Source organism: Poecile atricapillus, chromosome 2, assembly GCF_030490865.1.
Source record: "Poecile atricapillus isolate bPoeAtr1 chromosome 2, bPoeAtr1.hap1, whole genome shotgun sequence".
NCBI classification, from domain to species: domain Eukaryota; kingdom Metazoa; phylum Chordata; class Aves; order Passeriformes; family Paridae; genus Poecile; species Poecile atricapillus.
In genome coordinates this window covers 78,015,848-78,042,623 of record NC_081250.1, presented here as the reverse complement: position 1 = coordinate 78,042,623, position 26,776 = coordinate 78,015,848, and the positions used below count along the sequence as shown (strand labels likewise).

Below are 26,776 nucleotides of genomic sequence, written 5' to 3'. Positions count from 1 at the left end.
CACTGGAAAATTTTTTTAACAATACTTACAACACACAAAATTTGTTTTGTTCTGAAAAATCTATATAGCTTTTGTTGCTCTGTGCTCTAATGCATTATCAAAATTATAAAATATAAAAACTCTTTTCAAACCACTATATTTAGGGAATGTTTTTGCATCTTATTAAAATATGAAAAAAGCTGAAGTTTAAACTCGCAAAAACTTGTCTTTCTTTTACCACATATTTCTTAGAGACTTAGAGTTTCAATATTTTACAGTATTTTAAAAGTCAATGGGATAAAAAAAAATAAGCCTATTATATATTCAAAGACTAGGTGTTTATGCCTGACTTCTAAGGCAAATCTAGATATACATGAGGTATCACCCAGGCTTTAGATAATATAAGACTAAACAAGCCATTTAAATGCCAAGCCAAGTCATAAAGTGGGCTTTGTCAGATCTGGGATTAGAATAAATGTTTCTGGCTTTTTGCTGATTATCACATCAAAGTAGGTTCTGATGCATTTGACCTTGGTCAGTAATTTCTTTAAAACAGCAGTCTCTTAGGCAGTAATAGGGAAACATCTATTGTTGTCATATTTTTGGGTTTGGTGGCACAATTTTTTTTCCTTGCATGGCTCAACAGTATCACATACTTTCTCACATTGTGGCACATGGAAGTTCTGTGGCACAGGAACAGTGCTAGGCTTTAACAGCATGTGTATTTTTATATTATGAGCTGCAATGTCTTAATTTCATTAATCGGGCTGTGTGGTTTTTTTGGTTTTTTTTCTTACTTCTTTGTAAAACTCTTACGTCATTCTAAAAGTGGTCAATTAAAGACCTGCCCTCCCTTTTGCAAACAGGCTTGTGCTGTACAGATTTGTTTGATACAGAACACAGCTTTTGGAGCATTAAGCACATAATCAGCAGGGATATGTTTCTCCCAGCACTTTCCTGAGCAGAAAGTTGCCTGATTATTTCACAGTCTTCTTTCTTTCTTTCTTTTTTTTTTTTTTTTTTTTTTTAAGTTTGGATTCTTCAATCTGTACACTGAATTCTGAATAGATGAAGTAATTTCCACATGCAGATGGTTCATGCCTTTATACACGAGCCTGCTTTTCCCTTCTGGATTCCTACAAGTAAATTAACAAGTGGAACTGTAAGCCAGTGACTAGCCAGCAGTATGCTCAGTCTCTCTAGTCTCTTCCAGACTCCTGCTTTGCTCAGTCAGTGGTGTTGGGTTGTGCTCCACGTTGTGCTGGCAGGGAGCTGGCTTCACACGGCTCCTGGCTTTGCACGGCATGAGTGGAGTCTCCTTTTAGTTCATATAACTGTGTGTGCCTTCAAACACAGCCCAGCCTCACTGAGTGATGCTGTCCTTTCTTGTGCTTGAACAAAGCTCCCCAGAGTGGAAAGGGATGCCAAGCTGGGTGCTTTCCCCAGGTGTTGGGAAGAATGGAAGTAGCAGCTGGAGCCTATCAGGGAACATGCATAGTGCAAAGCATTTTCACTTTTCTTCCCCGTGCTCCTTTCTGTCATAATTAGATTTCAAAATTTTCATTGGGTTAGTTTGATATCTTGGGTACTGTAATTAATAAATTTATTACTATAAAGGGAGTCCCATGGATATTATTTTTATATTTTATAAGGAATATGTTTTATATAATACTGAAACTATAATATTTAATATGTTTAATATATATAATTTTATCATGCATTATATGATATAAATATAATTTATAATCAAATTTCACACTTGATTTGACCCAGCAAAACCTCATGCAATCTAGATTTAAAGGCCAACTAGTTCAAGAGCTAGGAGGTAGTTAGGTATTTTTCTATTCCATTTCAGTAACTTTTGTGATAATAATTACTGAAACATGTTTTACAGTCATGTAATAATGTATTTATGTATTTAATAATTTAACAATATAAATACATACAAATAAATATATTAAAAGTCAGCTCTCCAGGCTGTTGGTGACCCCTCTGGGTTTTGCCAGGATATTTTGTTAAGATCTGACATGAGACTGATGAGGTACCATATGACAACAGCTTTCTTTCAGCAGTCACTAGCTGGAGGGGCTGGAGTTGCTGCATTTGCTCAGGGATTTATGCTGTAGCAGGGGCAGCAGGCTGCCTCTCGAGAGCTGCTGGATCACAGCCCCTCAGTCCCTAGGCAACCTCTTTTAGCAGCAGCATGATTGCCTTCCCTGCCAGAGGCTGTGGTGAGCTGGCTCCTGTGCCGCACATGCAGTGAGATTTCAGGCCATGGAGGAGCGAGGCCTGTTGGCAGGTAGTGGTGTGGTTGAAGGAGTACAATCCAGAAGACCAGCCTCCTTTTCTGTGTGAGAGTCATGGCACTGGGTGAGTGCAGGGTGTGTGAGCAGCCACAGCTCTTCAGATACTCCAGAATGACAACTTTGCACTCACAGGGGAAGGCAGAGCTCTGCATGATGAGATGAGAGGATGCATATTGACTGAAGAGCACCTGCTGTATTCTTCACTAGGTAAAAAACTGGCTGGATGGCTGGGCTCAGAGAGTTGGGAGAATGGTTTTAATTCCATATAAATGGAATTATATCCAGTTGGTGGTCACTAGAGGTGCTCCCCACTTCTGGGGCCAGTTGTGTCTAGTAACTTTATCTATGATCTAGACAAGGGTATAGAGTTGCGCCTTCAGTAAGTTCACAGACAATACCAAGTTGGATGGGAGTGTTGATCTGCTGGAGGGCAGGAAGGCCCTGCAGAGAGATCTGAACAGGCTGGAGTGATGGGCTGAGGCCAATGGTATGAGGTTGAACAAGGTGAAGTGCTGGTTTCTGTCGCAGCAGCCCCAGGCAGTGCTACAGGCTGGGGAAGAATGGCAGGAAAGTGGCCCAGTGAAAAAAGGACCTGGGTGCTGGTGACAGCAGCTGAACATGATCCCTCTGTGCACAGTTTGCCAAGAAGGCCAAGGGCATCCTGGCCTGTATCAGCAGTAATGTGGCAGCAGGACCAGGACAGTGACTGTCCCCCTGTATTTGGCACTAGTGGGGTCACACCTCAAATCCTTCATTCATTTCTGGGCTCCTCCATGCAAGACAGACCTTGAGGTGCTGGAGCCAGAGAAGGGCAACAGAGCTGGCGAAGGGTCTGGAATGTAAGTCCTGTGAAGGGCACCTGAAGGCAGTAGTGTTGTTCTATCTGCAGAAACGGAGTCTCAGGGGAAGTATTATTGCCTTCTACAAGTACCTGACTAGAAATTGTGGTGAGGTGGGGGTCAGTCTCTTCTCTGAGGAAGCTAAGTAATAGGACAAGGGGAAATGGCCTCAGACTGTGCCAGGGGAATTTTAGATTGAATATTCTGAAAAATTTCTTCACTGAAAATATGGTTAAGCAGTGGAACAGGCTACCGAGGGAAGGGATGAAGTCACCATCCCCCAAAGTGTTCAGAAAACAGACATTGCATTCCATAATATGGTTTGGTGTGCATGGTAGTATCAGGTCAAAGGTTGGACTTTTGATGATCTTGAAGGCCTTTTCCAGCCTAAATGATTCTATGATTCTATGAACTGTGCTGGGAATGTTTTGGTTCCTGAAACCAAATGCTCCAAATATTACTGAATTATAATGCAAATTAAATAGCACTCATTTTTTTTTTTTAAAGCTAGCAAATTAAAGGATTTAATGGGAGATGCCCTCTTTGTATGCTAGCTCTTGCATTTGGCAGTTGAATAATAAGGTAATAAATTACTTTCTTTTCCCCTCTCAGTCATTCCTCTTTCATTCTTTGTAGCTACTCAGGGACGTTGCTGAAGTGGTTGCAAAGATGGTGGCAGAATAATTTTTCTTAAAAAGTTGAAATGAAATATCAGCATAATGTTAATTACTTCCAGACCTAACTGGTAGTGATTCTAAAAGAGGAATAAAGTCTTTGAAGGGTTGCAAAGTATATTTCAAGTTTCACGAATTTAGTTATTTCTCACTGCAGAAGGGTCTGTAATCAGTGCATATTGCATGTACAGGAAACACAGACCTTTACTTCCTTATGTAACAGCATATAGTTTTTAGAACTCTTAAAATCAGCTCAAAGAAATGGGTAGAGGGAATCAATGTCTTAAGTTGCTCCAGAGCTTCATTGGATTTTAGGGAGCTTTTACATAAAAATAATTTTTTTTCCAACAAGAATTTCTACTGCAATTTCCGACTGTTTTTTGGACAACATAATGATATGTTTTATATCCAAAGTTGAGTGGTCCTCTGTCAAATCTATCTTTTCCCACTGGCACTTACAAACAGTTATCCTGGACCTCCTCTGTAAGATAAGTATCCTCAGCTGTTTGAATTTCCTAGTCTGCTGAAATATGTTTTACTTATTCTTGCAGCTCTTACTGATCTCTCTCCAGTTTTTCCATACAATTTGTGTCATACACTGCAGAACAGAGTGGTGTCCTAGTCAGGCTTATGTTAGTGCCAATAGAGACAGTGTTTTCTTCCTGCCTGGTATTTCCTTATCCACATACCAAACCACAACTCTGTTGTGGTTATTCATGGAAGATGGTAATATTGGACTATATACTTTCCCCCCCACAAAACAGGGATAAGAATCTAGTACCCTTGCAATTGCCTTCTGGTTGAACAGCAGATTCCCTGAATTTGTGTATGTAAAATATGCTTGTCTTGTATGTGTCATGTAAGGATATTTGTAGGGCTTCTTTACTGGATTGTATTCCATGGGCATCCCAAGAAGGGTGTTACAATATATGAGAGGTAATGTATCTTGAATCCTTATGAGGCTTCTTCCAGTAACTGCTACCTTGTGTGATGACAGAGATGGAGAACTTTCAGAATTAAAATCAGTGTTTTTTCCTACATATCAGAGAGTATGCTGGTATGTGATATTTTTATATCTATGTGAAGGCAACTGCAGGCAGCACTTAGCGTCATTTACACCTTTTAGAAACACCTTTTTGGTTTTGACCAGCTGGAACAGACAATTACATTCACTTGTGTCTGCATTTGACAGCCTCCAGGACAGAGGTGAGCAAAGATCAGATCACAGGTTCTTGTGCTGGATCCCAGTTTTACCTCACTTGGGCCTGGAAGGACTTGCAGCACCTGAGAAATGGGTTATATGAGCTTTACCAGGTGGGAACTACCTCACTTGCTGTCACAGTACAATTCACTCTCTCCTGGTATATGTGGGTACTACCTCAGTACATAGGCATAGGCATCTAAAAACACAGAAATTCTGAGCTTAATTTTTAATAAGTGAAATTAATTATTGGAGCACAATAGAACAAAGAAATAGATGAATGAGAGAGAATTGGCGGAATACATCAGTTTTTCTTTCCTTAAACCACCAAATAGTTTTTTAAAAAGGTTAAGTGAAACTAAGCAACCATGTAATACATTTTTAAAAAATAAAAAATAAAAACCCATATTTATTGCATTTTTTGGATAAGCTGTATCTCCCAACAGGATTTAAAAATCTTTCTTACCACTGACTTATTTGACAGTTCAGTCACAGTTTGGCCATGGTCTGATCAGTATGGTTAGCAAAGAGCATCACCAGCCTGGAGGACACTGATGATATTTGATGCCTTAATAAACAGTCTGGGGGTCTGTGAAAGGAAATAAAATTGAGAAATTTTTGATGTCAATATAAGCATGAAAAATAACCCGCATTACTTAAAGACCTTGTTCAGGATGAATCATAGCACTGCTTAACTAAATTACACAGAGATGAGGAGGGCCTCCCTGGCATCATTAAGCCGTCAGGGATGGAGAACAATTAGAAGTGACTGTCAGCATATAGATGTGAGGCTGCTGCTGGCTTGGAGGGCAACACTGAGCAGTGTCTTCCTGATGCAGCTTTGCAACAACCACTTTTACATGGGCATTGTCCTCGAAGTTTTACAGGAGGGATTTGTGATGAGAGGTAATTTATTTTTTGAGCAAATAATAATAATAATAATGGGTGGGAGGAATACATGTTTCTGGATGCACAAGCTGTTCTGTAGATCCAAAATAGCCTGTAGCAGTCTTCACAGTTTCTTAACAGTTTGACAACTGTTTGGAATGTAGATAGAGCTTGTTGGTTCAGCCTCCTGACAGCAGGAGTAATGGGTGACTATAAAGTAGGAGGAGAGGTGGACAAATACAGAGCTTTATGTAAAACAGCAGGACCTGAAACTTATACTGTCTGTGGATTGTGGAGAGGCTTCCTGGGAGGGGGAGAGGGAATTAGAAATATCTTAAGATCATTATTCCTCTTGAGTCTGTATTTTTTTTTTTTTTTTACTTTTTGTTTTGGTGACCAGTGGAACATATAGGAATTTTTATTTCCAGCTTCTCTTGGGACTGAGCAATCACTGGGTTGTTTGGGTTTTCTTCCCTCTGGATGTTATTGGCCTTTATCAGCTATGTGTTCATTCAGGCATCTACTAAACTACCCCAGTTTCCCAGAGGGCATTTTGCCCAGCAGATGACATGCAGTGCTTATTGGGAGGTGCAAGCCTCTGCTTCTGTCATTTTTCTGATTGTGTTGCAAGTGGGATTTACCATCATGGTTGTGAAAGTGTTTTGGAAAATATATTAGCCCAAGAAGTGTTTAGTTCCTTTTTGACACATAGAGTTTAAAAACTTTAATACATTTCTGATGTTGTATGAATTTAGCAAACCAAAGGCTTGATTCAAAGTGTTGTTGGAGTTGGGGAAAGGTTTGAGGTCAGGATGGTTTGTTGTAGTTGGACTTAGCTGAAGTGAACCAGTGGTACATCATTCCTTTGCCAGTCAGGGTTCAAATGTCCAATCTGCTTCGGTTTGGCTGCCACCTCCTTTGGGCTTTGCAGGGACTGTGCCAGTACTTGGAGGAGAAAATTAAGCCATTTTTTAGCAATGCGATGCTACATAGTTGCTTTTCTGTCTTCTTCTGTGGAACAGGAAGGTAAAATGTCGCTCTTCGTGATAAAAAAGCAAGCTGGGTACTTTGGTTTATGAAGGACCATTTCAGGTACCCCTTAGCAGAGATCAAGCATGTGACTTACTTCTCATAAAGGATGGGAACTAATCTGGCCCAGGTGGGTTGTGCCTTGCACCATACTCTAGGCAGAAGACTGACTGAGCACTTGAATGACACGGTTGTAGGCCCCCATTTTTGTACACAAGTAGTTAAATTTTTTGATGGACTTGAAGGTGGCATATCCACTTTTTGCTTTCTTCTTTTTGACCTGATGATGCTGTACATAAAATTAGTTGGTCTTATTGACCAAGAGAAGGACAAGAAGAGTGGATGCAACGTAGCCTTCTTCACAGCATCACACACGCAGAACTGTTTGGAACAGCTGCTGCATTATTCTGCAGCATCTTTAAGAAAGGCTGGTGAGATGACCTGCCAGTGGCAGGACAAAATGTGATTTCATGTCTTGAAGTCCCACTCAGAGTTGGAGGAATTGGTGTTGAAATATAATTTGGTACATCTTATCCTATACCCCCTTGCAGGGTGGGAGCCTTCAGATCTAGTTTCCCAGGATTCCCAATATTTTGCCCAATTTTCTCATTTCATTGACCTAGGCATTTGTAAATCCTCTATCCTTGGGGTAAGTTTTATACTGAATATATGCCTGTTTCTGTTACAGCATTAAATAAATGTGTCTGTGTTATCTGCTTATGGGTCCAATCCAAAAATTTCATACGGTGGACTGCTTTATAGGACAGTAAAGATTATTTGGAAATAATGTGAAGCATCATTCTGGAACCCATTCAACAATGTAGAACATGTACTTGCTAAATAAGACTGGATTTAAGCATTTTGTGCTAAGCATTTTATGTACATTTTCCCTTTTAATTTTGAGAAGCATTTGGGATTTTATATACCAAGTTTAAAGAAACAATTTAAAGATTATGAGTGCAACTTGAATTCTGTTGTAAATAATGTAATTTTCTTTGCAGTCACATTTAACATGGGAACATATTTTATGCTAAAATCAGAAGGAGGCAAGAGGGGAAAAGACTTTATTAAGATTAAGAAAAAGATGGCAGAAATTATTCCTTCTAGCAGTCATTTAAACGCACTAAACAATTGAAATTTTTTGTGAGTAGCAAGGAGTCTGGAGTAGATACATGGCAATGGAATGAATAGGTATTTTTCCCTGTGGATAGTTTGCAGTGGTTCTGCACTATTCATTTTAAAGACATTTGCTGGGGAACAAAAATATATTATTTCATATATCTAACAAGCCTGCAGAGGCTGAGAGTGGTTCAAAACATATACCTTCATCCCTTTCCCAGTGTCTGCATATTCTGTTTTTGAAAGCAGAGGTTAAGCACAGGAAATCCTTTGCCAGATGACTGTAAGTACCCTCATGTTAACAGTTTCATTGTCATAAGTTGGCTTTCCAAAGGTCTCTTTAGGTACTTGATTTGTGTATTGTGTCCTTTCTTATTCTTCCTTCATATATCCCACCTGCAACATGTCTCACTAGTGAGGAAAGCACAGTGGCTGTCACAGCTTACTTGAGCTCATGGCAGCAGAGTTACCAATCACATCTTTCTGAAGCAAACCTTGGGTTTCATTGTGATACATGACAGAAAACTCTGTGACATGATGCAGAGTATTATATCTATTGACACTTCAAAGGGCTGCTTTTGGCTTCTTAAAACTGGCCTCATTTTGGCTGCTGCACAGCACATCCCACCTGGAGTTCACTGATCCATTTCTTCTGGCATGCAAGAGAAGAGACCGTGGTACTGCCTTTCCCAGGCGTGAGCAAAACCAGACCGTGGAGAGGCCGGGTGCAGCTGTGTGAGCCATGCAGTGCTGTGACACAATGGGATGCTCTAACAACTGCAGCATTTCAGCAGTCCAGGGAAAGATGCAGTTACATGTGGAGTCAAATCAACCCAGTGGAACCTGCTGCATCTGGCTGGGCACTGAAGGAAATACATCTTGTAAATCTGTCCTGTGGTGTGACAGGTTTGCAGCATCTACAAGAGCAGAAACATGCTGTCCTTCAAGTAATTAAGTGTTCTGCAAATAACGAGAAATCTCCTGGAACATTTCACCTCATCTGTCCCTTGGGGCTTGCATTGAATCGTACAGAGTTGCTTTCTCTTTCCGTTCCTTAATGCTCCTGTTTCTGGAGAGCCTTTCTGTTCCCATGTGTGCCAAAGCAATGCTGTTGTAGTTCCTTCAACTTGTCATATAGATTCCGTAATCTTATAAGAATGTAGAAACCTGGAAGCCTGGGAAGTTATTGGACTCACTGGAAACATGTCTGAGTCATCCAGAAACTCAGGGAATGGAGGAATTTCATGTTTTTCGTTCCAGAGGATGTCCAAGGACTTGGTTTGTGTCTGTGCATGATGCAGTATGCTTGGGAGATAAGCCCATCAACACAATACTTTGTGCACAGGTTTTGTCTGCTTTTAGAACTGTTTAGCTTTTAGAGAAGGAGGATGCAATTGCTTTGGATTTTCCCCTTTTATATGTACAAAATTCTTTATAGTAATTAAAAATTTTCCACAGTTTTTGTGCTTGCGTGAAATGTACATGAAAGGATAATTTTATGACATTACAAAAATGTACATATTTTATAGCCACCATGAGTCTTTGCATATAGATTATATTTTCCATAGGATAGGTACAAAATTTAGGGCAGGCTCATGGGTGCAGCTACACCAAGGTCAGTCTGTAAGACTCTCTTTCAACACTTTTAGAACAAGTATTGAGACAGAAGTGCAGAAGTTTCAGTAACAAAATTATGTTTCCTGTGAATTTCTTGTCCACCATTATTTAATGACAATCCATAGAACTGCAAAGATTAACCTCGCATATAAATGACAGCTTTTACTTCCCTTCCAATATTTATGTATTTTGGCAAAATCTTAACCATACAAAACTGGAACACCTCTTTTCTCTTGTGCTGTATACATAGTGCTCATGATCAGCCTGGACTCTGCAGGGGCAGGGAAGTTCTTTTTGCTTTTGCAGCAAAGTTGTCTTTGAACAGCACTTGCAGACCATAAGTTGCTGTCTTTCATTATGCTCTTTAGCCACACAAAGTTGCAGTTGAAAGTCAATATTTATATTTTTTCACACTTTGGTGGAAACATTACAATGTCAGAGGAGATTATGGATGCAGTGTCATTCTCCTCCGTGTGCCCCCCCTGCAGAAGATGAAGCAACTTATGGTTTATTGCAGGTCTGGGTGTAATCACTCAAACTGAGCATGCAGAGCTGGAGGCTTCCAGAAACCTGAGAGCTTCCACTAAGTGTGGAAAGCTTGGCTCCATACTGAATTTCCAAATGGGCAAAAGCTCTTCCATGTGTTCTTAGGAAAGAGATGTAAATAGCATCCCTGAAAAAGTTAATGATGCGCTAGCCTAGCATATAAAGTTTGTGGAGTTGCCTTTAAATATGCTAAAGACATTATGGCTTGAGAAAGAAATTAGTGTCTGGAAAATTATATGTTTGCATGTAAAGAACAATAGTGTCTTAAAACAGAAAGTATACTTAAGGGACAAGCCAGGCTGTGCATATTTGTGTGCTGCAAATGCTGTGATGAGGGCAGGGAGGAAAATGCCTCAGAGCATTTCTGGAAATTTCAATGGAAATACTAGGAATAAGTGTTGAGGGTGATAGTGTGTAGGAGAACAGTATAGAGTGCTATGGAGACTTAAAGCAACCAAAGAAATATAAAGGTCTGTGACTAGCTTGTATCATAATTGTTTCCTTTTCACCATTGGACGTAATTTGCACCATCATCTCAGAGCAGTATGACTCTGAAATTGCAATTAACCCAAGTTTTAGAATAGCATTCTGGACAAATTTTAGTATTTTATCTCTTATATTCAGATATGGAATCTTGCAGTAGCCAAAGAGGAATACTTTCCTTGGTCAAGCAAAAATTTCCTGGAACTGAGGAGAGTGAAGGCATCAGTCCAGTTTCCAGCAGAATCTGACATTTTCATTGGCATTTTCTATCTTATTTAGGGCATGAAATCTTCCAAGAAGCAATTGAACAAACATTAAAAATTGAAAATGAAACACCTGATTTTGGTGCTAGGATCTGATTAAGTTGTTGGTCTTATAATAAAGTTTACTGTTTGAAAGATGCTGTTAAAGGTAAAATTGAATTTTCACTGCAAAGTTTATATGATCATGTTTATTAATGTTGCTTTCCCTAGAGTCACTTATATTTTGTTTAAGTAAAATATGTAAGAAGTTAAATGCTGGTTTGGCTGGATTAAGGCAGTTACTTGTTAGAGTCCTTTCCCCTTCTCAATTGCATTTTTATGAAGATGAAAAGTTCCTGTATTAGAGCAAAGGCCTAAGTTCAGGCACACTTCACAGTCATATCAAAACAGAGTGAAAATGGAATAGTTTTTCCGCTCTTTAGTACAAGCAATGCTTTGAGAATGCTCTGCAGTATGGATGTAAATAACAGAATTTGAAGAATTTGCAATCAATAAATATTGAGATCCAGATTAAAGCATGTTTACATTGACATTCAGTGGCTCTTGTGCAAATATATAAAAATTTTAAAAACTTATTAAATCATTCTATATAATTTTAGGTTATCACATAAAGCTTAAGTCTGAATTATTTGAAGATACATCATATAAAGCAACACAGTGTCTACATTTTGAGCTGTTGATAAGTTTGTGAGCTTGTCCTTCTAAGTCCCTGGCTTTTGTTTTAAAAAATTAGATTTTTAGCTTCTCTCAATCTTAAACTCTTGATTCTTTTATATTCTCCATCTTTAATATAACACGACTTGTTAAAATAAAAAATCTTTTGATGCTGACAACTAAAACTCTAAGCATGCCTCTTTAAAGATGTTATTTTAATAAGAATAGCGCTGACTAGAGCTGGTGTATATCACCATCTCTTACTGCTGAGAGGTAACGCAGAAGAGTCAAACTCCAAGAGCTTGTATGGTATTGTGTGGAGTGTTTTGGGTAGATACAGGTTTTGAATTTGAATCCAAATTTTTGATTCAGATCACACACCTTTTGGCTTCATTTTCCTTCTTTTTTTGTCTGACAAGGAAAATGTTTTCCAGACTGAGCATGTTTTAGGGTGGCTTTCTTCCCCCTTTTAATTTTTTTTTCATTTTTCATTCATTATGAAAACTGGTTCGTAATTTGACTCAAGCTATTCCAGGGTTTGTAGAGCTGTTAAAAATGTTTACTGCATAAGCTGGGGAAGCATCTGCTTTTTTCTTCAATAATTTTGTTTCTCCAGCCTGCTATGCACTGTTTCCTTCCTGAATGCGCAAAGGTGATGGAGGTTATAAAAAGCCTATTAGAGTGTAAAGAAGGCAGAATATAGCAGTACAGATCTCCTTTTGATCCGAGGGATTTCTAAGGATGGAGAGTAACATGTTTCCCTGAACTGGTTAGTCTCTCTGATCTAGGCCTGGGTTCAGAGCAGAATTAAAATTATAAATGCTGAAAAGAGGACAGGATTTTACATGGGGTAGTAGAAACTACCTCAGAAATTGGGTGAGCACATGAGAGAAGCTTGATGACCTACCTGCTACACAAAGAAAGAGTTGTGTCAGGGATAAGACTGCAGCTGTAACAATGGCATTCAGTATCTGTAGCTCTCAAAAGAAAGACAGTGCTGGTTACTATGCCACAATCCATTCCCAACCAAGAACTAAAGATATGGTAAGCATCTCACATACATGTTCTGAAGTAGAGATCTTAGTGGTGCTATGAAAAGTGAGGGATATTGTGGAAAACACAAAAGAAGATTAAGACAATGGGCAAGAACTGCTTAGTGTGAGATCTTTCAAAAGATGTACTTGAGAAGAAGGGATGGTCATGGAGAAGGGATGGAAACCAAATGGTACTGAGCAGAGTTTTATTAATAAGCACACCATTAGGGCACTGTCTTGCACAGGAATTTATACTGGGTGGTAAAGTGGACAACAGTCTTTCAGAACTGCCAGAAGTAGCATGAAGCTCAAAAATGAAACTAGTCAAATGAAGCAAGCCTCCATAAATAGACTAAATGGGAAACTATTTATAAACAGCTATTCAGAATGAGGATGACCAGTGTCTTAAACTGAAAGGGTGAGGCTAAAGGAATAGAGTGATTCAGAGATGAGAGGGAACTTAGCAGTATTGATTTATTTTTTTGTAATTAATTAGTGGCAGGTAAACTTGTGATGTTCTTCCCTGAGGTAGGTACAGATATATGCTTGATCCTTTATTGCTTATACTTCTGGTGCGTTGGCAGTGATCTTGGCTATCGCATGTAGGACTGCATGGATTATGCAGGGCCAATCTACAGGATGGGCCTGGCCAGGTTCTGCCTGCTCTACTAGGCAGCTGAATGCCTCTTCAGGCTGGCCACCACAGCTCTTAAAATCATGGTGGATAAGAGAAAAAATGAGGATTTTTTTGCGTGAGAAAAAATGAGGATTCAGTAAAGCTACTTTTATCTTTTACTGCAGATAGGTTGATTAATATTTTCATGCTCAATATACCTCCCCTAACAGCAGCATAGGTTTTACTTCAGTGTACAGCTGTTCTTTGAGTGTTGATAATACTGCAGTTGTCAGCCCAGCCATGGTGATTTGCCTCACTGATAATTTATTATACAAATAATTGATGGGAGTGAGTTCTGGGGTTGTTTTTTTCCCCATGTTGTGGCAGTATGCCTGCTTACTACACATATGGTGTATCTAGTAATTCAGACTGAGAATTCAAACATATTTGGAATTCCTGTCCTGATACTATCATGAATGTCTTTGTTCCTGCTTAGTTACCTGTTTCTTAGTACTCTTGCTGTTCCCTGCAAGTGTTTATTAAACTTAAAAACCTGTAATAAAGTTGTCAGATGTTACCCGTTCCTCTTCAAATAGCCTAAGGGAACCTAGCTCTTAGCTTATTTATATGCACCTTCATTGTTCCTTGAAGTGCAGTGGACTATTTTAAAAAGGAGCAATAATGTTGAAAAAAATGTATTCAATATATAAAAACTGAACTCCAGTGAACCCTCTGCATTATATCTTTTGTTTTGCTGCTTTTTCATTAAGTTGCTTTCATTAAGAAGTTACCTTCTTCCTCTAACCAAACCCTTTAAAAACACCTTGGTGGAGTTTCCTTGTTTTATTAATTACAGACCCTCTGTGTTCTCAGCACTACTGTTAAAATAATGTTTTTGATAGGGTTGCTCGTTGTTGTGAAGGTGACCTTTCTGTGCTGGCAAAATTAGGGCAGTCTGGAAGGTCAGCAGGAACAATTCACTGAAGCTTCACTTCAAGTTGACCTCTTCTTCCTTCCTGGGATTAAAGCATTTGTGCAGGCATGCACTCCCCTGGCTTTCGGCACACCCTGAGCCACTTATGCTGCTTTATTAGCAATCCAGCTCTAATCCAAAGCAGCACTCGCAGCTGTGAAGCAGAAAAAGCTGCTTGCTGCTGCACTTGGGCCCTGCTTAGGGCTGCTCGATGTTGTAACTACATGTGAATAAAGGACCCAGTGACAGAAGAATACTCAAGGAAGATTAATCACGATTTGGCTGGACACTGTTTGGTGTGTGCTATACAGATCACTTCAAGCCACAGAACGGCCTGGGAGCTTTCTGTGGTATTCTGGGCCTTGCAGGGGTGTCTCTAATTACTGCAGAAGTTCAGGTGTGTGCATGAGTGGAGAGGTGCTGAAGAGAGAAAAAATATATTTAGGGAAAATGGTACTGCATGGGTATCTGTAAACTCTGCACAAACACTGAGGATCACTCTTCCTTCCCACACCAGTACCCTACTCCATTTCCCTGAGGAGAAAACAGAAGCTTTTGCTGCTTCATTCAGTGAAAATGAATTGCTTTTGATGAATGATGCTCCACATCAGGCATTCCCAGGGTGGGATTTCTGTACATGAGCTACTTGAGTGAGCCTGTTTCTCAGCTTGCCTTTCATGCCCCAAAGAGACAGGAATATTAATAGACAGAATATTTCTTTTGTATTACTTTTTTATCTCTGACAAAAACAAGCAATAACTTTCAGATCCTGATAGTATTAAACTTTGTCTTTTCTTGACATATGCCTTACTGTGGTTCTGTTTACTCATCTTGAGATTTGGATACCTGGGAAAGTATCCTCCTTTCTTCCTTGACTAGATTTTAATAGAAGTATTGCCAAATACCAACGATTTTCTGGATGTTTTTGTCCTGCAGGACATCCTGGGGAAATAATTTTTTTTCTTTTTATTGCCAGAATTCATGTGTAATACTGCAGGTGGTCAGACATAGATCACAGCTCTTCTCTGTAAGTTTTTACAGGTGGTATTTGACTGAAATGTAAAAAAACCTGATGAGGAAACTGTCAAACTTCGCAAAACTCAACATTTACTTGCAGTAATGCTAGCTTGAGCCATTGGCCATTGTATGGGAACTGGGAAGGTTGTTTTCAACATTTCAAAAATTAGACTAAGAATTATTCTTATGGTTCTCTGAACTGCAGGAAGTGAGTTATCACAGAGTCATTAAGAATGATCTCTGAGATCATCAGGTCTTATCAGGGAGTTGTGGAGAGACTTGTTGAGTGTAATGGTATTAGCAAGCTGAGGGGCTTGCTTATGCACTGTACCCACGGGTCTTTTGCGCTAAATTGCTGATCCCATGTGTGTTACCTAGGTCTACCTTACCTTTGCAAGGCTGTTGATGGAAAATGCTCATCTGCTGCTATGTTTTTTCTTTCCCTTATATTCAGACATGTTTATTTGGAAGCCTAATATTTACACACTTAAGCAGTTGGCCGCACATTAATTTTTTTAGTCCTTAGTGCGAGATTGCTTGTTTACAACTTAACCTTTTCTTGACCTAGTTCACAGCTTACTTTCTTGACTTATGGCCCTCACCAGTTTTTCACAACCATTTGGCTCCAGCTGTTCTTATAAAAGGAGGCATTTAATTGCATCTTCCAGTCAGCCTTAGGGCTTGAAAACACTCATCAGTTTCAATCATGTTTGCAATACTCTATATGGAAGAGACAGCGGCTCTTAACGCTTTGCAGTATAATGTGTTTCCAGTCTTATATTTGTTGGAAGTGCTTATACAGCATTCTTACAGGATTTAAAAATCCACATGGGAGAGGAAGGAGTGAGATTTTAAATGCTGATGGAGCTGGATAAAAACTATAAGCATTATGAATATGATAGGAGGTGATTTCTGCAAATGCTGCTGTCCTCCAGCTACAGATTGTTGCCCTCTCATGTCTGTTTGGCTTGAGCCTGTCAATGGTTGGTTTGATTTCTATCATCTGTTCTCTAGTGCATAAAAATAAGTGAGGTATAGTTTTTTAATGCCTGTTGTAACTGTACAGGTCTCCATCATATTCTTTTTCAATTCTCTCTTCTTCTGACTGAAGAATGTCAATCTAAAGCTCTTCCTTTTTTTGCTTGTCCTTAGCATCCTCCTCTGAACTGCTTCTGCTTATACTAAAGTGTTTTGAGAGGAGAGGACCAGGACTGCATGCAGAACCTGAGTTGTTTTTTATCTCTGTAGTGATGATTGCTCTTTTCCTGTTCTTTATTCCTTTGTGAGAGGATATTATTCCTTTGATTTTATCCTTGTGTTTTTGTTCAAGACTATGTATACTTGGAACTATGGCGTGTCTATTGCAATCCCAAGATCTCACTTGTCAATAGCAATGGTCAGCTCAAACTGTTTCGCTTTATGTGGAAATTACCTATTTTTGTGTGCGTGCCTGAAAGTTTATTCAAATGAGTGTTCATTCATTCATACCCACATTAAATTATTTGACAATATAATGTCCAGTAACAGAGTACGATTAAGACTTTTCTGCAGCTCTCCAGACCAAGAACTCATCTTCACCTCCTTGAATAATTTAATCCATCAACCATCATACTTACTGTTTTCCTGTTAAACACATTGTGTCGATTTCATGTGATCCTATCAAACTGTCTGGATCCTTGCCTGTATGACAAGTAACTGAAAACTCCTACTTTGTTTCCTGTTCTCAAAAAATAAGGAGTTCACCTTTGAGACCTTCCCGCTTGTTTTGGCTGCAGGGTTTCTTTCAAGACCTTCAGTGTAGATATTAATTGCATATCTTCTAGAAACATGAGTGAACTGTAGCCACCAGATCTTCCTCTGTCCTTTGGTACTTTTCTTTTTGGTTGAGACTTGCTTGCAGTGGTTTTTGTTTGCCAGCTAACAAGTAACCTTAGGTTTTTCCATAGCTTGGCCCTCTATTCTAAGCTCTATAAGTGTGCAATGCTGGGCCATGTGATAGGGTTTAGAGGCTTTCTGACCAAAAGGCCAAGTTTTACAGCTCAGTAATCAGGTGGTTTCTCTTCATCTGTATCTGGTGGAACTTGAGTAAATTCCCTTCTCCAGCTGGAGAGCTTAAAACCTGCAGAAGGAGATGCTGGTATCCACATTTTGCAGTCCAGAAGGATTGTTTAAAGCAATATCAGTGGGAACAATTCCAGGTTAGTCTCTGCAGCACAAAAGACCTACTGTGAGCCAGATCTGTATCCAAGATGTATTCACATTATACAAGTATTTCCTGTTCAAGATGACTATTAATCAAACCAGACAACTCTTTTACAGCAAAAGCTTTCTATAAAATTCATATTTAGGACATGGCATAAACTTCCTCCTTAAAAATGTTTGATGATGGTTTAAAATAATAACAACAACAAAAACAAAAATTAAAAAACAAAAAACAAAAAAATAATTGTAGAGAAAAAATCTGCTTCTGAAAAGTAGAATGGCATTTAGCTCTTGCATGAGCTCATATTTATGCCTTTTATGATTAAGAAAATGGGTCTTAGGAGTGGCTGAGGGAGCTGGGCTATTTAGCCTGGAGAAAGGAAGTCTTACTGCTCTCTTGCTGCTCTCTACAACTGCCTGAAAGCCAGGTGGGTATTGGTCTCTTCTCTCAGGCAACCAGATGGACAAGAGGAAATGGTGTGAAGTTGCAGCAGGGGAGGTTTAGAAAAAAATTTCTTCATCAAAAGGGAGGGTTGTCAGGACCTGGAACAGGCTGCACAGGGAAGTGAAGTCCCCATCCCTGGAGGATTTAAAAGACATTGTACAGGTGGTACTTGGAGACATGGTTTACTAGTGGACTTGACAGTGTTAGATTTGTCCTTGAACTTGACAATCCTGTAAGTCTTCTCCAACCAAAATGGTTCTTTGATTCTACAGTACTTCATATTTCTGCCTAAAGATAACTGTGTTCATTTAACTTTGAAAGCACATTCTACAAGAAGAGAAACTTGTGACTTTATTTCAGAGCTGCATTGTTGAGAGTGTAATACATCCTGCAATATGAAAGATAACCTTCAGTTGTAACTTTGTATATGTCAGTGAGTCCCATTAAAAGATCCCTTCTAATCATATCTGGACATGGAAGCTGTGTTAGAATCTGGATATGGAAGCTGTTAGTGACAGAGAGTGTTAGTGACTTTGGCATATAAACAGAAAAATGTACTTTCAGCCTGCAAGTGTCTGGTGCTTCTGCTTTCTGCACTGAAACATTGAATTTCAGTTAATAAAAGGGGTATGGGTGCCTAGTACCTGTAGAGCAGGAAAACCACTGAACTTTAGTCAGTGTTTTTCCTGTCAGAGAGTTAAGAATCCCTAATTTAGAAAATGCATTTCACTTCTGAAGTATCTTTTGATCAGCTTTGTTGAACAAAGCAACAGCCACTTTTCTGGAAGGTTTTTCTGTGTTGTACTTCTGTTCTGTAGTGGCTGTTAGTTGTGCGATGACTCTGCCCATCTGCATCCTTCCTTGCACTTGCCAGCCCTGTGTTCTCTTCTGTTGACAGTTCTGCAGCACTTGTTTCAAAAGTATCTTCCTTTTCAATTTTTTTAAAAAATAGTTTCCCAAGATGAAGCTCAGCTACTCTAGATCTGTCCCATCCTCATGTCTCAGAAGGACATGTATGGTTTCACACTTGAAAGGACACTGGAGGATTTCCCCTACTTGGGGCATTTCTTAAAACAGAACAGTTTCAGTGTTACTCACTGTGTGGAGGTGTGTGCTTGAGGAAAGGGGGAGCTACATCATGTGCCTGTTTCCTTTCCCTCCGGCTGCTGTGGTTTTCCAAGCAAGAAAGCTTCCTTTTCCATGATTTCAAATGCTCAGTCTGGGTGTTGCCTTTCGTATCAGAGGGCACATATTGAAAATTCTGGAGAGGAAGGAAGAACAGAGGTCTTCAGGGTAATAGATGCCTGGCTGCAGGCCACAGGACTGTTCAGGTCTTAGATTCTTGTTGGAGTTATAGGAATGACAGAGCTGATATGTGGGATCATTTTTCTGAAACTGTTAAAGGAAGTCCATCTATGCTTGGTACTTGACACCTCTCTGGAAAGCACTGTCAGATAGCCAAGTGTGCTCACTTGCAGAGCTCAAATGTGTCTTATGTTGGGAGTATTAATGATGAATAGAGCAGTCTTACAAAGACATATTTTAGTATTTTGGAAGATATCGTTTAATCCATTTTCCAGAGATAGCATGGTCTTCTTAAAGCCCCAGCAGTGTGTTTTTACTTTCCATCTCATCTGAACAGACTGCAGAAGCGCCAGTCCAGTGTTCAAACCCTGCCCTGCACTAATGCACAGTGACAGCGAAGTACTTACTGTATGATGTGAACAGTAATTTTTACATTATTTTTTTTAAAGCCAAGCCACCTCAACTTTATAATTAATTTTATAGATGTATAAAAGCAAAAATATTATCTATTCCTCCAGACAATTCCCTTCCCTGACTTTCATCTGAATTGAAGCAAGGCTTGATCTCCTCCTCTAGCTCCTCCCATCCAATGATTATAGCAGAGATTTCCTCTCATTAAGTGAACTTCAGATGGAGCCCACCCTCAAATAAAAATCCAAACATTTTGCTTTGTTTTGGGCAAAGGAGGCAGGGAGTCATGTAAAAGACAGGAGAAAGACAAATAGCCTTTCTAAACAAACAAAGGATAATTGCTCTCATAAATGTGGGTCCTCATAATTTAAGAGCAATAGTTTATCTACTTGGTTAGCCTTATAAACAGAGAGAGGAGACAAGGGCCAGAGTTGTGTTCAATAAAAGGTCCAACTCAACAAGGCCCTTGATTGTTAAATTGCGTATTTTGTGAGCCTCTGCCAAGTTTCCTTGCTAGCAGGGCTGTGCTGAGGTCTGGTATCTGCACAGGATAGCAAGCTCCGGGAGTTCCTCTGCAGTGTCCTGGGAGTGTGCCGTGACTGAGAGCAGTTAGAGGCAGAACCAAACCATCCTGTGGATGGCAACTCCCGTTGTGGTGGGCAACATGATATTTTGGGGTTGGAAAGTAGAAGGTTCATGTAAAAAGCCTAAATCTAGAGTGTGTTTAAAGTGCAGTATATAGAAAACTTAAATGTATTGCCCAGGTTGTAGAAACCAGTGATAGAGGCTTTAACCTCACCACAGCCTCTAACAGTGGTTATCTCTGTAGCCTAAGGAAGGCTGGTTAATTTACCTGCTTTGATTTCTCTCTATCTTTTTTTTTTTTTTTTTACATTTTTTCATAAGATTTCAAAGCAGTTAATGAATGAATGTGAAACAGTATCCCTGTTAAACAGACTTTTGTTGTGATTATTGACTTACTAGGAGAATCCTCACAGCATGTCTCAGCTTGGATATAATCCGTCATACAGGTAAATGAAACTTGAACTGAAAATTTAAACTGTTTCAAATAATGAACTTGCCAGGTTTTTCACTGTTGCATGCAAGAATTTGGTGATTCCACACTGTGCGTGGTAGTGTGTGCAGAGGGTTGTATTTCAAGTCTGCCACCTCCTCTAACTTAAGGTGTTAATCAAGTTTTTGTTGTATGATGCATTATCTTCTTTCCTGAGCACCTGTAATCTGCTTGCTTTTGCTTTACTTTTTTTCCCATTAAACCAGAGCAATTTGTATCTGTGTATACCAATTTTGTCTGCTGCAACTACTGCCTGTGATGGTGAAGAAGTTATACCTGGCTCTGGCTGTATGGGCTTTACTACTGGTATGGGGAAACAAACAACAGGTTGCATTTCAGCAACTGTATCTGAATGCTCAGAGTAGTAGAGGGACCTCGGGCCAAAGAAAGATGCATGTCTGGGTGAGCACGAATATTAAAAATGTTGCAGTATGTCATAATTCTGCATGATTTTTATGGGATGCCTAACACAGGTTGGTGGCACCATGTGCGCATGCCAATGAGTGAAAAAAGAAATTTTCTGAGTTTCTGTGAACCTCACTTGCCTTTAACGCTCAGATGCCAAAATATGCAATTGCAGGGAAGCAGACCTGTTCTGTGACCAGGCTGGGCTTGCTCTCGGGCTGCTAAATGACTCCTGGTGACTAATTAGATGGGATAGAAGTAAGCTGCCAGTGCTTTGGTGAGGGGCACAGGGGACAGGTGGCATGCTCACAAATGACTGATGTAGTTTAGATGCATCATTTGAGAGCATGGATGTCTCAAGGTGCCCTGAAGCTCCTTCAGAGGTCCATCCATGTCACCAGGAACACCTCAGTGCCAGATGCACAGGAGGCTGCTCAGCCCTGCTGCATGCCTGGATGACCATGTGCTGAAGCTGGAGAGCTTGGAGGGTATTGATGGGGAGCATGAAGCCAAGCGCCTGAGGTCTCCTGTTCAACTGTCAAAAGAAGACAGGCAATTTACTTTCTCCCAGTAGTGAATCTGTCAGATGCAGCAGTGTCAGGTCTGTTTCTTGAGCTTCTCAGCACCCTGACTCATAAGATTTGCCTTGATGTCAAAACATGTGCTGAGGAAAGTCTCAACAATACATTTGATGCAGTGTTTCTTTTGGATGCAGTCTTTTAAAAGAAGCAGAATATGAATTTACATCAAGGTTGCCAAGACATCCAACAGCTTCTGAGTTCCTTGTATGTTAGTGCAACAGTTATTATGGCTTATTTTAAAATACACAACTAAATATAAACTTAATTTCCTAATCCAGTTTATATTGGTTACAACACAAGAATAAATGTCTGGCTTCATCCTCTGGCTCCACTCATCATTATCTGTATGATATTTTTGACACCATATTGTGCAGTAGAATTATGGGTTTTAACAGAGGGTGCAAGAAAGGGAAAAGAGTTAAATGGCAGCACTTTTTACACCATCATAGCTGACAACAGCTCAGTGCTTGTATCCTCTGAAACCACAGTGCTTCCCATGATTTGGGAAAGCATCCCATTTCCCTAGCATGTCTCCCACAGCTGCAGCTGTCCCCAGTTTGGGTCGTGCTCCATGTTTTCCACAGTTGGGAGTTCTGGTCCTGCGCTGGTTCATCCCCAGGGTGCATTGTCTCATGGGCTGCACTGGAGCTCGCCTGAAGGCCTGGTATAACCCAGAGTCATTCTTATGATCTGTTGTGTCTATTCTTTTGCCACTCTGTTGAAAGGGGAGAATAAGAGTTTAATAAGGGAGAATTTGATTAAAAAATCGGTATAGGTTTGAAAAAAGCTATAGTACTGCAGTTGTGTCTCTCATAAATTACTACAGCTCAAGGTAGCATTACTCCCAGGAAAGTGAGAAGGGCCATTGCCTGGTTGAGTTCCAAGGATGTGCTGGACACATGCTAAAAGCAGTTTTCCTTGCAGTGTAAACTTAACATAAAGTTATAATATCTAGGTGGCTAGTATTAAAGTTTACAGGTCGTGTCCATCTGTTTTCTGAGCAGTGCTATCATGAAGTGTCTCCATTTTAAGCAAAGCAGATGAAGCCTCTGCAAGTGCCCCTTATTGTAGAGCTATTTTCTGTGGCTTGCCTGATGAATTTTTAATTAATTTTAATAAGCTAAATTTAACCCAGCTGAAGAATGGTCCTTACCACTGTGCCACTGGGTGCTTGGCTTCTTTTCATACTCGTCTATTGTAATATGCCAATTCCTGATTTCACATACTTTAACACAAAAAAGTAGAAAAAAAGAGAAAGTTAATAGGGTAAAATTTGGAATTTGATACCTTTTCCTAGAAAAATATTTTCAATTATTTAAATGCCTTTAATTTGGTTCCCTAATTATATTAGGTGTATATTATTAAGTTTTCCCTGGCACACACTTTTATAAATGAAAGGTGAGCTTTTTATTCAATCATAGCACTTCTGCAGTTTTCATTACTTTCCATACTTAGTAAGAAAATTCAAAGCCACTGTTTCATTTCTGGCCGTCTGTAATTATAGTAAACTGCCTATAGGTACAGCCAAATTTAGCTATATATGGAAATAATCCACACATCTGTATGGAGAGATAATTAGATTATATCACAGTTGTGATTCCCTGCAGGAGAAACCGGAGTATGAATCAGCTGCAGTCCTTGCCAAGGCAGAACATGATCCCTCATTGCAGGTGTTCAGCATCTCCCTGTTGCTCCACTATGCAATGCTACCAGTGCTCCACAAATCCACAGTGACATCTAGGTTGCTTTTGGAGTTTGTCCACACCTTTCCAGAGCAATGGCTTGTTGCAGCTGGTTAAACAACACTCTTTAATCCCTAGCTTTATTTTGAAATTCTTGTCAACACCTGATATAAATCAGTTTTCTCATCCGTAAAAGTATAACAGAAACAAACAGCAGTGAGTGATGAGTCACATGTGCTGCAGTGGAGTGCTATTCAGTTCACATAGTTTGAACTAAAATTAGGATCAAAGCAGTTTAATAATGGCATGAATTTAATCAGTAGTCAATGAGCTGCTCATTTGGGATCAGTACCAGTAATGCCACAGATAAATTACAACCCTGAACGCTGAATTAATGTTAATAAGCACTTACAGAAAACAGATTTAACTAATCCCCAAAAGTTATAGTCTCTGTTCTGCATACTCTGTTCTCACATACTCTACCAGCATGTGTGGGTTACAGTCTCCCCTCTTTCCCTGTCTGAAGTGCACCCATATCCTGCAGGAGATGTGGGTGCTCTCACCTCCTGGGACCCAGTGTTGCTCCCTGCAGCTGGTGAGGCAGCATCCATGAGCATCCATGGGTGCACCCCATGAGCTGTGGGTCTGCCTGCAGCAGCCTGCCTGAACGCAGGCAGCTCCTGGCCTCTGACTAGGAAACTGCTCAGACTGGTGATGATGATTTTCTTCATTATTAAGGTGACTGGTTAGAGATGACTGTTTTTTTGCATTTTAACATGATCAGTATTGGGAAGCACACTCTGATTTTATGTGTTTTATACACCTGCACTCCACCAATGATTCACTCACATTTGTCTTAAAAGGTGGCATCCCTAACCATTTGCCAGGGTTGAGCCATGCCATCACCAGCTGTTCCTAGATCTCACTTTGTTATCCTCAGTAATCTTCTGCTGCATTGGCAGGGCATAGAAGCACACCCTCCACCCGTACATTTGTGTACAAGCAAGGCTGCTAAATGCAGTTCAAATGTGATGAGATTGCTTTTTGCTTTTGAGAGTTTGAAACTTTTCTATAAACAAAAATCTGAATTCCCTTCAAGGAGCAGGTATCTGTCCATAGAAAGGCTGGCAAGCTTGCTGCAATGTACTGCAGGCAGATGAGACTTTGTTGTGTTACAAGGCAATTTGCCTAAGGGGCAGGCTCTGCCAGCTGTAGTCTCAGTTAAAATAGCTTATTCTGCCTGAATTGTTCCCCAGATATGGCTTCACTTGCATGAAACTCATTATAGTCAGTAAAAGAGACTCAGTAACATCATTGGTGAGTGCTGTAGATAAAGAGCAGTGACTGCTTCACTGAGGTGTGCAGGAACCATGGTTCGTATAAAAGCCTTGCACGTCAAATATCACTTCAGCAGCAAATGTGTTTGTTACATGATTTCAATAAACTCAAAGCTTTGTAAGGTCTTTCCTTTAAAACGTGGGATGGTGAAGGCCAGGGTTTGTTCAATAAGAGGTGATGCTCTATGTGAACTGTACAGTCTGTCCTTGTGCTCTGCTCGTCAGCCCTTGTGAACAGACACCTTTCTGCAAGGTATGTGCCAGGTATACTTTTGTATACCTGTGATGAGTTAAATCACAGCCTGACTCTGCAGTGGCAGAATCCAAGTACTGTAAAAGTCACGGGAAGCAGCTTGGTGGAGAGTTTCTTTTTCATCTCCAGGCTGATGTACAGACAACTCATTTTGTCAGGTAGTGAACAAAAGACCCATTCCATGTGTTACAGAGATGGTCCTAGGGAGGATTTTAATTCCTGAGATTCAGATGGAAGGACTTCAGTGCCCTTGCATAAAGATACCTCTGTAGACATAAGCAGCCACATGCACTCATGTCACTGAAAATGTTCTACTTCAGTGCTTTTGCCACTTCTGTTTCCTTCCTTGTACCATGTCAAAACAGTCCAAACTGAACAAGAGGGATGTCTTGTGATAGACTTCTATTCCCACAAACTACAGGGTGATCAGGAATTGGTAACTGATTTTGCTGTCTCCCAGATTGGATAAAATATTAAATAGAAAAAAATTCAACATTTTTATTAGTTTTTTAATCACCCTCAGGGCTACAGAAGTATTTTCCTGAATTGTGTGTAATACCAGTAATATCAGTGCCTTGTGCACAGTTCATGTGTTCTGTAGATGGAATTAAAATGATGGAGCAAGTAAATGTATAACTGGATTATAGCAGGTTAGTGCCTCCGTGTTTGTAATCTCATCTCACCTCTTACTTTAGCATTTCTCATAGTGACACTTTTGCAGTGTCATGTTCCTATACTTGGTTTGTGCTAAGTCATGAATACAGCATGAGTAGCATGATGAAATGAGGGCAATACTTTCCAGCTAATTACTGATGTTATAAAAGTCTCTTTGCGACAAATAGAAGAGAGAGATTGAACTAACCTGGCAGTGTTTCAGATTTAGTGTGTAGTGAGAGGAATTGTGATCCTGTGAGATGCTGGCTGCTCTGAATTTACAGTAGCCTCTGGTACTCTGCACATCCTAGGAACTACTTGGTACTATAGCATCAGCCTCTTCGCTTGTAACTTCAGTGAGCTGGAAAATGTGAAGTCACTATGTGCTTCTAAATGTTTCCTAATTAAAACTCTTTTTACCTTCTCATTAAAAGCTTTTAAATTTGACTTTGTGATCTCTCCTTATTGGCTGTGTTCCATGTTTCCAAATTATACTGAAGAATGCTAGGAATACATTTTTATAATTTATTTTTTTGTTTGCATTAGTGTGCTGCTTGAAGTCTTGTGGAGCTAGGAGGGAGATGATGAAGTAAGGCATTACTATAATTTCTCCACCTGAAACCTCAGTACCTGGTGGAACTATAGCACAGTGTTAAATGTCTTTTCTACAACCCAAGCCTCATTACATCTACCTTAATTTACATCACACATCCTGTAAACACAACATTGTCATCACTCCTTAAATATAATGGTAGTAGAGCAGCTGGACAGTGCTTTTCTTTTTCTGAAAGATAATAACTTTCCCTTTTGCTTTGTGTCCATCAGCCTCACTTGTGAAGCAGCTCTTATGAGGATAAACGTCAGTTCAACTGGAAGTGGTCTGAGGGTGGATTCACTAGGATTTCAGTACCGATTCAGTAGTTCTGGTAGTTCTTGTCTCCAAGCTTAGCACAGGGCATCCCACCAAGAAATCTGTAGCCTCAACTCTATCAAAAGGAGAGCACATGCTAATTTTTCTACAGCAAAGAGGAAGACTGGCAGTGGTGTGTGCTGGTCAGGAGTCTCAGAACTGAGGCTGGTGAATGCTGAGTCTCAAACTCAAGTTGTAAGTTACAAGGTTCTTTGGTATATTCACTGTATTGTGAGGGGAAAAAAAAAATCTTGAGGAATTTCACTGAAGGACATTTC

At 39.8% G+C, this 26,776-nt stretch overlaps 1 protein-coding gene across 5 annotated transcripts in view; it reads left to right on the top strand.

The window, feature by feature from the left end:
- FBXL7 (F-box and leucine rich repeat protein 7) overlaps nucleotides 1-26,776 on the top strand; it is a 189,168-nt gene that overhangs the window by 134,713 nt on the left and 27,679 nt on the right. The window contains exon 3 of one of the 5 annotated variants that reach the window (XM_058832907.1): nucleotides 20,586-20,632. The exons of the other annotated variants lie outside the window; for them this stretch is intronic. The gene's annotated coding sequence lies outside the window, so the exon portion shown is untranslated. The remainder of the gene's footprint in view (nucleotides 1-20,585; nucleotides 20,633-26,776) is intronic. 5 annotated transcript variants of the gene reach the window in all.